Raw genomic sequence first — 13,777 nt, 5'->3', positions numbered from 1 at the left:
CTGTCGAGGAACACCCATCCCACAGGGGCTCTGCGAGCCTGCTGCGGACAACCCAACTCAGAGGGAATGGTCCCTGCCCTGTAATTAAGCTCTCCTCTGCTCCTTTTCACCATGCTAATGGCAGTCTCTGGATTCTGTCTCAAAAGCTGGAGGTGATTTCCCAAGAAAAGAGCCACTCACAAAGAACAATCTCAAATCTCCATCCCTGTCTCACTGGGGTGAAAAGCATGGGCTGGGAAGGCTTTTCACTGACTGCACCCCATGTACTGTAAATTTGTCTGCCACCCTACACCCTAATCTCCTAAGTGAGGAAACCCCTTCCAGACATTCACGCCAGCAGAGCTCGGTGAGATGGGAATGTTCTACCAGCCCCTGGTTGAAGGACCGAAGCTGCCTCTCACAAGAAGAGCTCTCCTTCACTTGCTTGCCAGACTCTTTACATCAATGGTTAATAACACTAAAACCAACCAGTGCTCCAGCTAAGTCCTCTCCTGGCTCGGCAGCTAGGTGGTGCATCCCAAAGGATGCCTGTGGGCTAATTCCCATCTCTTCGATGTGGCAGGATGGCTGCAAAAGAGGTGTGTAGTCTTGTGCTCAGTGTGGTAGAATCATGTTGGAGCTGAGGGATCTAGGGTTGTTCAGCTTGGAGAAGAGGAGGCTGAAGGAGACCTCATTGCTCTCGAAATATCCCTGAGAGGAGGCTGGAGCCAGGTGGGGGTTGGACTCTGCTCCCAGATAACATGTGATAGGATGAGTGGAAATGGACTCAGATTGCACCGGGAACATTCACATTGGACACTAGGAAAAATTTCTTCACCAAAAGGGTACAGACTGTCCAAGGAAGTGGTGGAGTCATCATCCCTGGAGACATTTCAGAGGTGTTTGGATGAGAAGCTTAAGGACGTGGTCTAAGAGTTGTGCACAGGGAGACTCGATGATCTTAAGGTCTTCTCACAGTATCACAGTATCATCAGGGTTGGAAGAGACCCTGCATGCCCTGAGTGCTCCTTGTGTGGAGTGGATCCTAGACCCCCAATGGGGCTGTGCCATGGGGCAACGATTTGGCTGGATTTCGGGTCCCGCAGCTGGCCTCGCTGCGGCTGAGGGCACCGCTGCTCTCTTGAATCTCTTCATTTAGTTAATGATCCTTTTGTTGAGAGGATTAGGGTTTAGAGGCCTCTGGCGGAGCGTTAATTAAATTAGGTCTCTGGGTGTTTTGTTGAGGTTTTCAGGTCCGCTAGAGGGCTCAGCTGGAGCCCTGCGGGGCTGCAGGCACTGGGCTGTGGCCGTCCCCTCGCCAAGTTTGCAGAAGTTATGTAAGGCTGGAGGCGCTGGCGCGGCCCAGAGCAGCGGGCACCGTCCTCAGCCTGCGCGCCGCTCCCGCCTCGGCTCCGGCGGCCACGGCAGCCTGCGTCACCGCTCGCCGTGTTATCGGCCTTCGGTGCTGTCAGGCCAAGGGCTGCTGGCTTTCTTCCCCCCTTCCCTGCATGGTGTTTACACTTCTAAGAAGTGGCTCAACACGAACGTCTGGTTTCACCGTCACTTCTGGGGAGGGTCAGCCACCGCGGCTTGCTTGGCTGAACTCAGTTTGCAGCGCTCGGGTAGGACTCAGGTGTGAGCAGGGTGGCTTTGGGGGGGTGTTCATGTTTAGCTGGAACTGATTATTTAACCAAAGTCTCTTCTCCTTTCTCTTCTATATCCCCGTGATGAATTTTCGTGGCTCACCTGTGTGGTTCACCTGTCTGGCTCATCTCTGGGTAAGTGCCTGCTCCATTAGATTGGGGAGAGGAAAGCTGAGACCTTCACTTGGACTTAAACTGACTTGTTTATTCTGTCTTAAGCTCCGAGGCATTGATTGCTATCAGTCAACAGGATTTATCTCGTGTATGTGTGTGTGTGAAGAGTTGAGATATGGAGAGCACTTAGTATAGCGATTTCCAGGCCAAGTTTATAAGATAAAAAGCCCCCAGCAGTAGTTTCTTTTGCCAGCCTGGGCTGCAGAGCACTGACCCAGCAATAGAAGCACACTAAGTGCCAGTGAGGAACAAGCGAAAGTGAAAATAGCAGAAAGCAATGCTCCCTCGTCTCCCCAGGTGCCTCCCAACAGCTGTTGATGGTAAATCAGGGCTGTGGTTGTATAAGGGACTTTCTGAAGGCTGGAATACAGCACTGGACTGACTTCCCCTCTGCCAGGGGCTTTGTGGGGCACGGAGAGGAGCCTGAGGCCTTTTTTACAGGAGAGAAGGGGAAGTGTTTGTTGTGCATGGAGAAGTGCAGCAGCACTGACATTTCCAGCTCGTGTTCATGGAGATCCTGCTTTGTCCCCGGGGGGGGGGAAATTGTCCTGGTGGAGTGGATTCTTATGGTTCACCAGCAGAGGTTTGGTGCCTCAGCCTGGCTGTGAGCTGCTGTTTGTGTTTTGTAAAGCCTCTCCGAAAGTTATGTGTGCGTGCTCATGGAGCAGCAAAGGAAGGAGTCTATGCTTGGTAAAGCTGGGTGCAGAGTTGCCATTGTGTTGAGGTTAGTATCTCTGGAAACTTAAGAAGTTTTCAGTTGACTTTTGTCAAATTTAAACTGTCCTCCTGCTTAAGCTTTTCCCCTTCCTGTCCATCATCCCTCTTTCATATCCTCTCCAGTCCCAGTAATGGGGAGGACTGAGCATATTTGGAGCTGCTGTGCTCAATGTGCTGACAGTCACTGATGAAAAACTTGAAAGGGGGAAGGCAGAGAAAGGTGTTGGGAACAGATTGCTTTGTTCTGAAACTCCGTGTTACTATATGGTGCCTTGCAGGGTAGGGCAGGAGAAATTAGTCAAATCCAAGCATAAACCTGTTCTTAGACAGAAGTGAAGTACCGTATATGGAAGCTGAGGAGCTGTCTCCTGTTCTGAATGAGCTGTTCATTGCTACGGAGTCTCTCCTGCCTTGAGCAGAGATGCTGAGCTCCCAACTCTACCAAATACCCCACAGTCATCTGTACACAGAAAAAAAACTCCACAAAGAAGGGGTAGCTGGAAGAAGCTCTGGCTGGCAGTGTGCTGGCCAGAAGCTTGTATCTGGAGCAAAAGGCAGATGCTCCCTCATGGGATTGTTGGGAGTGGGTTAGCAGGAGGCACATGCAGCATCTGTAACTCTTTCGGGCTGGCCAGGGTGACCTGGACTAGGTGAGCAGGACCCAGACCTTCCGCTGTTATGCTTGAGTAGACGTTTAGGATGCAGTCACCCATCTGGTTATTGCTGTGTGACAAGTGTCAGGTCAAGAGTGAATTTTCTTCTTGGGGAAGGCTGATCCCCTGAATGACCTCTGGCTTGCTATTCCCAGAGCAGTCTCACTGTGCCTTCTGTGTGTATGAGTGCTTTGCTGTCTTTCAGGTACTAAACAAAGGGTAGAAACTTGCATTTTAATCCTCTTGCTTATTACAGACTTTTGGGGGTTGGATCACAGAGTCCCAGAATCCCAACATGGTGGGAAATAAACATCCCTGGCTTATCTCTTAGATAAACATAAAATACATAGTAGTAGCTTTAGTAAGTGAATCTCTTCTCCTGGCCTGATAAGAGAGTTGGGCATCTGTCCTGAAAGTAACACAGCAGCAGCTTCATGGAGGGATGTGCTGCAGGAAGCTGAGGACAGAAGCCATGAAGGAAAATGCTGAAGGTGCAAGAGGAGCTTGTGATGTTTGAGGTTGTGCTTTTGACCTTTGAGCTAGCATTCATACATGGTGCCATTATTTGAAGCCTGTCTGGAAATCTGAGGTGAAGTTGTGCACGCTGTCTGAAAAAGCATTCAGAGTTGGGGCTGCTGCTGGGCTGCGTCCTACCCTGTGCTGGCATTGGTGATGCTTGGAGCCAAGTGGCTTGGTCTTCAAGCTTACCTGTACCTGAAATTGTTTCTTTCTGCCCTGTAGTTCATGAGTCACCCAGAAGGGCTTTGCATTGTGAAGCTATCAAGCAGCAGTTGTGGTTTCAACTTGGATGTCTGCTCGATTCTTACAGAATTGGAGAATTCCAGCATGGTGAGGGTTGGAAGGGACCTCTGGAGGTCATAAAGTCCAACTGTCCTGCAAAGCAGGATCACCTAGAGTAGGTCATGCAGGCATGCATCCAGATGTGTTTTGAATGCCTTGGAGACAGAGATGCCACAACTGCCCTGGTCCCGTGTTCTGCCACCCTCAACGTGAAGAAGTTTTTCCTTATGTTTTTGTGGAAACTTCTGTGTTCCAATGTGTTTACTCACATGTAGCTCAAAGGGGAAGAACAAATGTCTCCTGCCTTTCCACTTTCCAGTGAGATTTTCTGCTTTGAATCTCTCCTAGAAATGCAGTAGCAGGGTATTTCTCTTGCTCATCTCATCCCTTAGGAGGGGAGACCATCAGGATCTGGCATGGTGCTGAGTTCTGGAGCTGACTTAGCTGCGTGTTTCACTTCAGCTCTTTGTAAGGCAGTGAAGTGGTTCTCCTTGTTGTGTTTAAATTAACAGTGCTGTCTTCTGAATTACCATCTAGTTACATGAAAGCAAAACTCAAAAGCAAGTGAGCTTTCTGCAACTCTTGTTGCATAAGAAAAGCTATTTTAGTCGACCTAACAAGGGATGCTGAAAGCCAGGCTGAGGAGATATGCTTTGCTCCTGGCTCCGGGGCAGCCAGCAGCAGTTGCTACTGTTCTTGGAGGGCCATTCATGCAGCTGCGAGCACTCTTCAAAACTGCTCTTCCTTTGAGCCTCGCTTCCCTTTGACTGGGTGCCTAGTGGAACTCTGCTGTGGAGCCAAATAGTTAGATGGCAGCTTAATGATCATTAGCTGCTTTCTGACACTGTCCTTGGTGAATGCCGGGATGAGATCTAGCCAGTGTTGATCTCAGGGCTGTTCCTGCAGCTCTTGCTCAGGAGATTGCCTTTGTGAACCATGAGGACTTGCAGTCTCCGTGGAACTGGAGAATGTATCAAACTCACAGACTTACATTATCTCAGTAACAAACCTTTTTCAGAGAGTATGATTCTTAACAATTACGTGTAACAATGGCAGTTTGGGTGAAGCTTCCTCCCCTCCCTGCCCTTCCATCCATCCCCACAGCTTCCTGATACAGCTGCTGGTTTTCCCTCTTCCTTTCCCTCAGTTCTTGCCTATAAATCTGAACTACTTTGGGTTTTCTTCATGAACATCATAAGATGACCTGAAATGAGGCCTCAAAATACTTTATTTTGTAAAAATCCAGAGAAAACTGGCAGCAGTGTGATGCTATCCTCTGGGGTTGTGTACTATAGATATTAATCTTTTTGAAACTGGTATACATGACTGCTGGTCTCAAATGTTAATATACTACAGTTCAGCTGAGCTGAGAAGCCTTTTTTTTGGTCCTTTCTTTGCCTTTTAAAAAAAATTTCCGATGTGGAAACGTTAATCAGTTAATCACTGAGCACCTGCAGAAATGCTGCTCTCAGCAGACTTTGGCTGTACTGCATTAGGGGTGGGATCATCTGGAGAAAGGACTTGGGGTATTGAGTCTGATCCAGTTCATAGCTTAAGACATACCCTGCAAGGTCCAAGCAGATGGCAGGTATGGGAAACTGCATGGAACAAGGTGGTGCAGGAGCTTCAGCTCTGCGTTCTGGAAGGAACAAGGTGGCCCATGCTCTGGTTAGAAGTTGTATTTGCTCCTTGTAGCAAATTAATTAAATGAATGTTAGGTCTGAAAAGGTGTCACTCTCAGATGTACAGGTCTGGCTAGGAACCATACATAGAATTCCAGCATGGTAGAGTCTGGAAGAGACCTCTGGAGATCATCTGGTCCAACCCCCTGCTCCAGCAGGGGCACCCACAACAACTTGGCCAGGGTGAGTTGCAAGCTGTCCTGAGGAGATGGAGATGACTCCACAACCTCTGCCTGCTCCAGGACTCTGGCACTCTCACATCAAAGAAGTTTTTCCTTGTTCAGGTAGAACTTCTTGTTTCTCATATTGAGCCCATTGTCCCTTGCCTTGTTGCTGAGTATATTTGAAAAGAATCTAGCCCCATCCTCTTGTCCCCCACCCTTTAGACATTGATCAGCATTGAGAAGAACAATAACAAACTGCTCTCAGTTTTCTAGTGCTCTGCTCGTGGTTTGGGTGGGTTTGCTGGCCAGCCTTTGCTAAGGAAGTGATATGTTGGTATGGACTGAAGGGCTCAACACCATGATTTACTGCAGGGTACTTATCACTCTTAAATAAACCCTGGTCTTGAAACTTCCCTTCCCTGAACCAAAGAGCTCTGAGCATTTTGAAGCCCAGAGATGCTCTTTGCACAGATTGAGAGCCTAACAGCATGAAGTCAGATCTGTGCTTGAGCAGTCCCTTGTGAAAGATTCACCTAAGTGGTGCTTTACTGGGGAGAAGCTGCAGTTCAAAACCCATCTCTCTGTTGAAATAGACCAGAACCTGTCCTCTCTGCAGTTTGGCTCCTCATCCGTGTGAGGAGTAAATCAGACGCTGGCGTCTTTTGTCTGTAGTCCGGCTCTTCTGCCTCCCTGCCCCGGCGCCAATCCTTAGGTGGCACTCACCGCTATTTTTGGGTTGGCTTCAACGAAGGCTGCGTAGCTGAGCTTGTCCCCTGCTGAAGCGACAGCTGTGTCTCTGGCCAAGCTGGCCGTTCGTGTTTGGTTTAGGAGGCTGGTGCAAGGGCTTGAACTTCCTCCTGCTGCCCGAAGGGAGAGGTTTCCAGCAGCATGTCCTGGAATTCCTGAGCGAGGGGCAGGCAGTCAGGCGCTCTCCTCTCCGCAAGCACACGCCTCAGTTTGTAGCTGTGTCTTCACTGCACCAAGGCTGCTGTGGAATGAAAAACTGGGAAATGCTTGAAGTGAGGGAGAGTTCATGACTGTTGGCTCGTTGTCTCTCTTCTGAGGCCTTTTTGCTTGGACCAGTCTGTCTCTCAAGTTGTTTCTGGAGCTCAGGCTCACGCCACAATGATTTTGCCTCTTGCAGAGCCTGCACTGCTTGCATTCACGGCACCACTGCGATCTGTTGTCCAGGCTTGTTTAAGCACTTTCTAGATGCTTAACTGCAGCCACTTGTATATTTAGTACTTCCTACCCATAGTGAAGGGGAAGAGTATTTATCTCTCAGTGTAGAAACACTCCCCCTATCAAAACGTGATCCTGCAGTCTGAAGCTGGCCTCCTCTAATTTTTAAATGGTGCATCTTGGCAGAAATGTGCTTCATACTCTGTATCTGAGCCCTGGAACAAAACTCCCTTTCCAGGGTGCTGTTCTTCCCTACACTGGCATTCAGCCTGGAGAGCTCATGCACCTCTTCATCTATTTTATTCCCCTTTCTTCTTGGAACCAGTCTGCTGTGCTGCAAGACACCAACTCAAGTGAACATCAGCTTCATGCAAATGGAGAAAACCCACAGTGGGAGTTTTTTTCATAAATGTAGTGGGATTTAGGGGTGATAATTCCTGGTGTAGAGACTTAGTTGCCCAGCCATCCCCTCTGCCTTTCCATTTCTTTCCCTAAAAGGCTTCCATGTAAACCAGCCCAGTACCAAAAGGATGTAGTAGCTTGAAAATGGGATTCTTCTACGCATGGGAAAGAACGTGCAGTTTTATTTTGGCAATAATGGCCCTTAAAGAGCACAACCACTGTTGTTAAAACAACCACCAACAAAAAAAATTCCCGGGAAGAAACCACATCATAGAATCACAGAATGGCTTAGGTTGGAAGGGACCTTGGGGGTCATCTACTGCAGCCTCCGTGCCATGGGACATCTCTCAACTAGACTTAGTTGCTCAAGGCCTCATCCAGCCTGACTGTGAACACCTCCAGTAAGGGGCCATCCACAACCTCCCTGGGAAACCTATTCCAGAGTCCCACTACCCTTGTACTGAAGAACTTCTTCCTAAGATCCAGTCTAACCCTGCTTCCCCTCAGCTTCAAACCATTGTCCTGTCTCCAGACACCCTCATGGAATGTCCCTCTCCATCCTTCTGGTAGATTCCCCTCAGGAATTGGAAGCAGCTCTAAAGTCCCCTCAGAATCTTCCCTTCTCCAGGATGAACAGCCTCAGCTCCTTCAGCCTATCCTGATAGGAGAGGTGCTTCCCCTGTGGAGAAGCAGCTTGTATTTGGTAGGACCTGAAGCTACCTGACATGAGGCTGTGATTACAGCAGTACAGTCTCTTGGTCTGTTTAACTATGGAGGGAGCTGCTTGGCACTTTAGTAACTGGCTCGACAAGGAGTCAGTTGTTGGTTTTGGAGAATGCTGTGATGGGTTGATCTGCAGATGTAATCTTTGGTTAAATACTTGACACTGAGCCAGCTGAGTGTGGATGTGCCAGGTAACCTTTGCTGCGCATACAGAGAACCACAGAATCGTCTAGGCTGGAAGAGGCCTTTAGGATCACCAGGGTCCTATCGTTAACCTGACACTACCAAGTCTACTGTTAAACCATGTCTCTCAGCACCACCTCTACACAGCGTTTTAATCTCTCCAGGAATTGGGACTCCACCTGGGCAACCTGTGCCAGGCCTTGATAACCCTGTGTGGAAAGAAGTTGTTCCTCATGTCCAGCCTAAACCTTCCCTGACACAACTTGAGGTTGTTTCCACTTCTCTTGTTGCCAGTTCCTTAGGAGAAGAGACCAACCCCCATGTGCCTGCAACCTTCTTCCAGCAAGTTTTAGAAAACAAAAAGGTCTCCTCTCAGCTTCATCTTCTCCAGGCTGAACACCCCTAGGTCCTTCAGCTGCTCCTCATCAGCCCTGTTCTCCAGACCTTTTGCCAGCTTTGTTGTCCTTCTCTGGACCTGCTCCAGCCTCTCAATATCCTTCCTGCAGTAATGCAGTGCAGTATGTTCTAGTTCTTCATGAAAATACCTTGAGCTGGCAGTTCAGCCTTTCACAGGCTCTTCCTGGCAGTGAGTGCTGCTGTGCCTGCTGCTTCCTGGACTAAGTGGAGGGGTGCGCATGGGAGAAGTGCAGCTTTGGCTGGAGCACTCCTTCCTTCTAGGTAAATAATTTACCTGAAAGCTCTTTGTTCTGGATCAGCATTTTACAGCGGTGCTTGTGAAGTCAGGGAGATTTCGTTTACACCTCATCCTGGCTGCCTGCTCATGGCTGAATGAGCACTGCTGGTGGTGACAGGAACTCTGGGAAGAGGAGCCAAGGGCAGAGGGCCAGGATCTGGCAAAACTGAGCCACCTGCTCTCATCCTACCTAGTTTGCTCTTGTGAAATAGCTATTGCTGCTCTGGAGGGTCTTGCACCTTACCAAATGTGTGAATGTGGCATGGAATTGCCTGCGTCCATTGTATATGCACATATATCTGTGTGAAGTAGACACAACCAGCTTATGGAGAGCAGCAGTGGATAAATGACTCAGTTGACCAGCTTAATTTCTTTGTTTTCTTAGAACCTGACATAATCCTATTTTGCTTCACCTTAAATCTTCCTTGCTTTGGGGGAGGGAGCACTGATACCAGTGCAATGCACAATTCCTTTGTTTAAACTAGGAATTCCTCACAATGAGAAGCTCCTTGGGGTGAAGAGAGCTCTGTGCAGTTTATTGTGTGCCAGCAGTGCTTTAGGCACAGCATTCATCAGCACCAGTGTAAAGTGGGAGCTTTGTTTTACAAAAGGTCCTACCAGCAGTGTGTCCTGTGGGGCCTACAGAGCACTGGACCACTTTACGAAGGATTTTTTTAGTGAAGAGTTTACTTGAGCTGGATTTAATCTACTGTCTGTATGCTCTTAAGATACTAGAGCATGTATGCCTGAGGCTCTTGCTGGCTGTGTGCACTTTAAATGGGAAGAGAGTAGGGTTTGGTGTTGCTCCCTGTGACCCACTTGATCTTCCCTGACTGTGTCCATCAGGATTTGAGCAGTTGCCAAGTGACCTCTCAGCTCTCAAGGAGAAGCTTCTGCCTTAGAGACCATAAACACATGCCTAAAATGAGTATAATTTCTCTCCTTATTCCTATCCAGCAGCCGAATACCAAGAGTCCCAACTTACTGAAATAATTCTCAGTCTCTAATCAACTCTGATGAAGTGATCTAAACCAGCTATAACTGGGAGAGTTCTTTAAATACTTGCAATCCCAGTGTGGGGGGCAAACTGGTTTTATAATGAAGAATGTGAGAAATTTCCATTGTTTCCTGTGGGATTTCAGAGATCACTTTGGGACTGTGTCAGAAGGAAAAGGTCAGAAGCTAAGCCAGTAATTTATAGCTGAGGTGTGGTGGTGCTGTGGTTGGTGTGGCTGTAGTGACAGGACAAGGGGTAACAACTAACTGGAATAAGATGGATTTAGATTAGAAATTCTACCCCATGAAGGTTGTGACACACTGGAAGAGATTGCCCAGAGAACTTGTGGAGGCTCCCAGCCTGGAAGTGTTCAAAGCCAGCTTGGATGAGGCTTTGAGCAATCTGGTCTAGTGGAAGATGTTCCTGCCTGTGTGTGGCAGGAGGTTGGAACTGGATGATCTTTAATGGCCCTTCCAACCCAAACCAGTTGATGCTTCTATGATTTCCATGTGCAGAAGAGTGTTGTTTTGGGTTTTCTCATTATCTTTTCTTCCCTACAAAGGATTGCTTTGGGCTAGGTGTAAACTCCCCTCCCTTAGCAAGGTATTTTCAAGGCACTCTCACTGCACAGACCATGTCTGGTGACTCTTGTTCTTTTGTCCTGCCGTTTGAGCTCTTGGTGGTTTGTTTGGTGTTTGAGGAGTAACAGTGCCCTTCTCCTGCAAGTGGAGTAGCTTGGACTGGTACTCCCTGTGGATAAATGCTTCACATGGGAAATAACGGCTCAGAACACGGGAGCTGCTTCTCTCTGTACTCTGCCGCTGGCAGATGGGGTTGGGGATCATCTGGTGATCTGAGCAGCGTGGGTGACATGCTGTGTGGTGTTAAATCAGTGTTTTGATGCAGAGTTTTTGTTGCCCTGGTCTTTCTTCCATGTAATCTGCAGTGTGCTGTCAACCAGCGTGTGTTTGTTACAGCAAAGCAGAATGGTTTTGTTTGTGTGTTTTACCTAATTGCAAGAAGCTGTTGCCAGCCCTTTGCATCCAAAAAGTTGTGACTTCTTCACTCAGTGATTCTGTCCTCAAAGGCTTTGGATTCTCTTCTGACACAGTCTCTTTCTGGCCCATCTGTGGGTGAGCAGCAGCAAAGGCGGCAGTTATTGTAGTGGGTCAGCACTAAACAGCTGAGCCTCCTCCAATTCACAGCTTGGACTATTAAAGTGTGTTAATTGAGTGCCATGGGGAGTGAAGCCAGAGTTTCACACCATGTTCCACGGGAGTTGCCTATCTCTGGTGTAGAAGCAGTGACTTACAGGCTTCCAGCTTGTGTCTTTGAATCAAATGTGCTTGTTTGAATCCAAGGGAATCACCAGACAGTCCAGATTTTAGGTGAAAATACTTCTCTTTACTGCCATTAAGGAGCTTTTTGTGAGTGATCTCAAGACTGAAACAAGGAGAGAGCTGCCCCATTCAGCGTCTGTTGGCAGAACTGAGTGTCATAGACATATAGAGAAGAAAGGCTGTGTGGAACATGTTAGTTTTTGTGGAAGATGAGGTTTGTTTGGCTGCCATGTAGCACAAACATCCTTAGGATGTGAGTGGCCATTGCTAGGTCATTATTAGTGAGGGCAGGATGAAGTAATCCGAACCAGGCTGCCCATCAGCCCAGGGTATTGTCTGCAGCTGAAGGATGGTTTCTCTGAATGCAAGCAGAATAATGTGCCTGAGGGCTTCTTGTGAGGCAGAGACGCTTAGGTGCTGCATGTCTTTAAGGGTTGTGTAAATATTTGGGGGGCATTTGGTATCACACAAGATGGTTAGGCTGGGGCATCAACCCTGGAAGGGCTGACAAGCAGCTGGGGAGCGTTTTGGTGCAGAGTCTGTAGCTGGACAGCTCTGGTTGACAAAATAACTCGTTATAATTGGGCTGTAGGTGAGAAGCCAGTCCATGCCGTTATGGGCATGATTTCAACCTGAGGGGCAGGTTGAGCGTGGTGAGGTTGTGCTGGTGCTCCTCTTGCACGTTCACCAGCATGGATGTGGGCGTTTTTGGTTAACCAAGTGCTTGCCATCTCGATTTTCTAACCGACACGAGCCCATGGCTGTATGGTTGTCACATCCTCTGAGCCAGCCCTGGTCGGCTGATGAGGCCTTTGTGTTAAAAAAAATATGAGATCCTCCCAGGCCCTGCCCTGGGTCCTCCCTTCGGAGCTGGGCCACGACTTTCTCCGGCAGACAGCGAGCTATATTTAAAATGTAGGTCACGGCGGGAGGAGAGCGCGGCCCGCTGCACCTCGCCGTTACCGGCAGGCAGGGCCTCTTCTGCCCGCTTAGCACAAGATCCGGGCCACACCAAATAACTGCGGCCCCTTCGTTTCTCCCCCCGCCCACTGCCGGCAGTGGGGAGGGGGGGCTGCGAATAATCCTGTCCGTTCACATCTCCCCTCGCCCACTGCTGGCTGTTGTTCCGCCGGGCTACAGGAAGCGGCCGAGGCGGGGAAGCGCCGCAGTCTCCCAGGGCCCGAGTTCGGCGCCCGCGGGCGGCCCTGGGGGAGGGAACCGGGAGCGGGAGGGGGATGGGGGGGGGAAGCGCTGAGGGGGCGCGCGCTCGCGCGCCCCCCATCTTCTCCAGCCGCCGTTTCCCCTCCACCAGTAGGGAAGCAGCTCTGGCGCCCCGCCCTCTGCTCTCAGCCAATGGGAGCTTACTACAGTGTTGTGGGCGGGGGCGGCACCGTGCTGCGCGGCGCGTTGGGGGCAGAGCGGGCTGGGCGCAGCGGGTGCGGAGCCGGCTAGGTTCAGGAGAGGAGCTGCGCGACCCCGAGGTTGCTGCACCGGGGAGGGGAAGAGCGGTTCAGCTCGTCCCGGCGAGAGGACGGCTGGCACCAGGAGCGGAGGAGGCCTCGAGCGCGCTCTTGGCGGGCGAGTAAATGCTAGCGGGGTGCGGGTGTCTGCGCACCGAGTGTGCGTGTGTTTGAGTGCACGGCATTATCTGTGTGCCCGGTTCTTGCTCGGTGTGTGCGTGTGTGCTACTGGCGCGTCAGGCAGCCTCGGCATGTCCAGGGGTATGTGCACGAGGTCTTTGCACCGTGTATGTGCACCTGATCTCCGCACGCACTGGCTGCGTGTGTTCATGTGTGCATGGTCTGCACAGGTTGTGCATGCACATGTATATGCTTGTGTGTGCCTGGTTTGTGTGCCTATTGTCTGTACACATGCAAAGTGTTCGTGTGTACAAGATGTATCTGCATGCACACATGCGTTCACATGCTGGTAGTCTGTGCAGGGTGTATCTGCATGTGCATGCAGTTGTTCTCGTACATATAGCCTGTGCACGATGTGCCTGTGCACACCTGTGTGCTTGTGTGCATTGTCTGTACAAGCACATGCGTGTGTTCATATGTGCATGGTCTGCACATATGTGTATGTACATAGTCTGTGCATGGTGTGTGTGCAAACGTATGCTCGTCTGTATACAGTCTGCACGATGTGTCTGCACATGCACATATTTGTGTGGTTTGTGGTATGTCTGCACACGTCTGTGTGTGTGTGTAGTCTGCATGTGTTCACAGCCTGCACAGTGTCTGTGCACATGTTCAGGTGTACATGATCTGCACAGTGCATACGTGTTTGTGTGTACGTGGTCTGTGCATAGTGTGTCTGTACACAGATGCTATGTAGGTTCCTGTGTGTATGCAAAGGGTGTGAGTGTACATTTGGGTCTGCACACATATTGTGTGTGTTGTGTGTCTGGGGTGCGTAGTGTCTGTGACTTGTTTGGGGTACA

The 13,777-nt window shown here is 49.7% G+C and overlaps 1 protein-coding gene across 7 annotated transcripts in view; it reads left to right on the top strand.

Annotated features, from left to right (window-relative positions):
• Positions 1–13,777, top strand: part of EPB41 (erythrocyte membrane protein band 4.1) — a 108,095-nt gene that overhangs the window by 8,692 nt on the left and 85,626 nt on the right. Inside the window, exon 1 of one of the 7 annotated variants that reach the window (XM_064172839.1) lies at positions 1,337–1,601. The exons of 3 other annotated variants lie outside the window; for them this stretch is intronic. The gene's annotated coding sequence lies outside the window, so the exon portion shown is untranslated. Of the gene's footprint in view, positions 1–1,336; positions 1,602–1,697; positions 1,758–12,727; positions 12,917–13,777 lie in introns of those variants that run through there. 3 more of the 7 variants (XM_064172825.1, XM_064172824.1, XM_064172826.1) reach the window with 3 other exon arrangements.

The sequence above is a fragment of the Pogoniulus pusillus genome, chromosome 37 (genome assembly GCF_015220805.1).
Source record: "Pogoniulus pusillus isolate bPogPus1 chromosome 37, bPogPus1.pri, whole genome shotgun sequence".
Classification (NCBI taxonomy): domain Eukaryota; kingdom Metazoa; phylum Chordata; class Aves; order Piciformes; family Lybiidae; genus Pogoniulus; species Pogoniulus pusillus.
The sequence above is the reverse complement of the archived record's forward strand: the minus strand, read 5'-3'. Positions and strand labels throughout refer to the sequence as shown.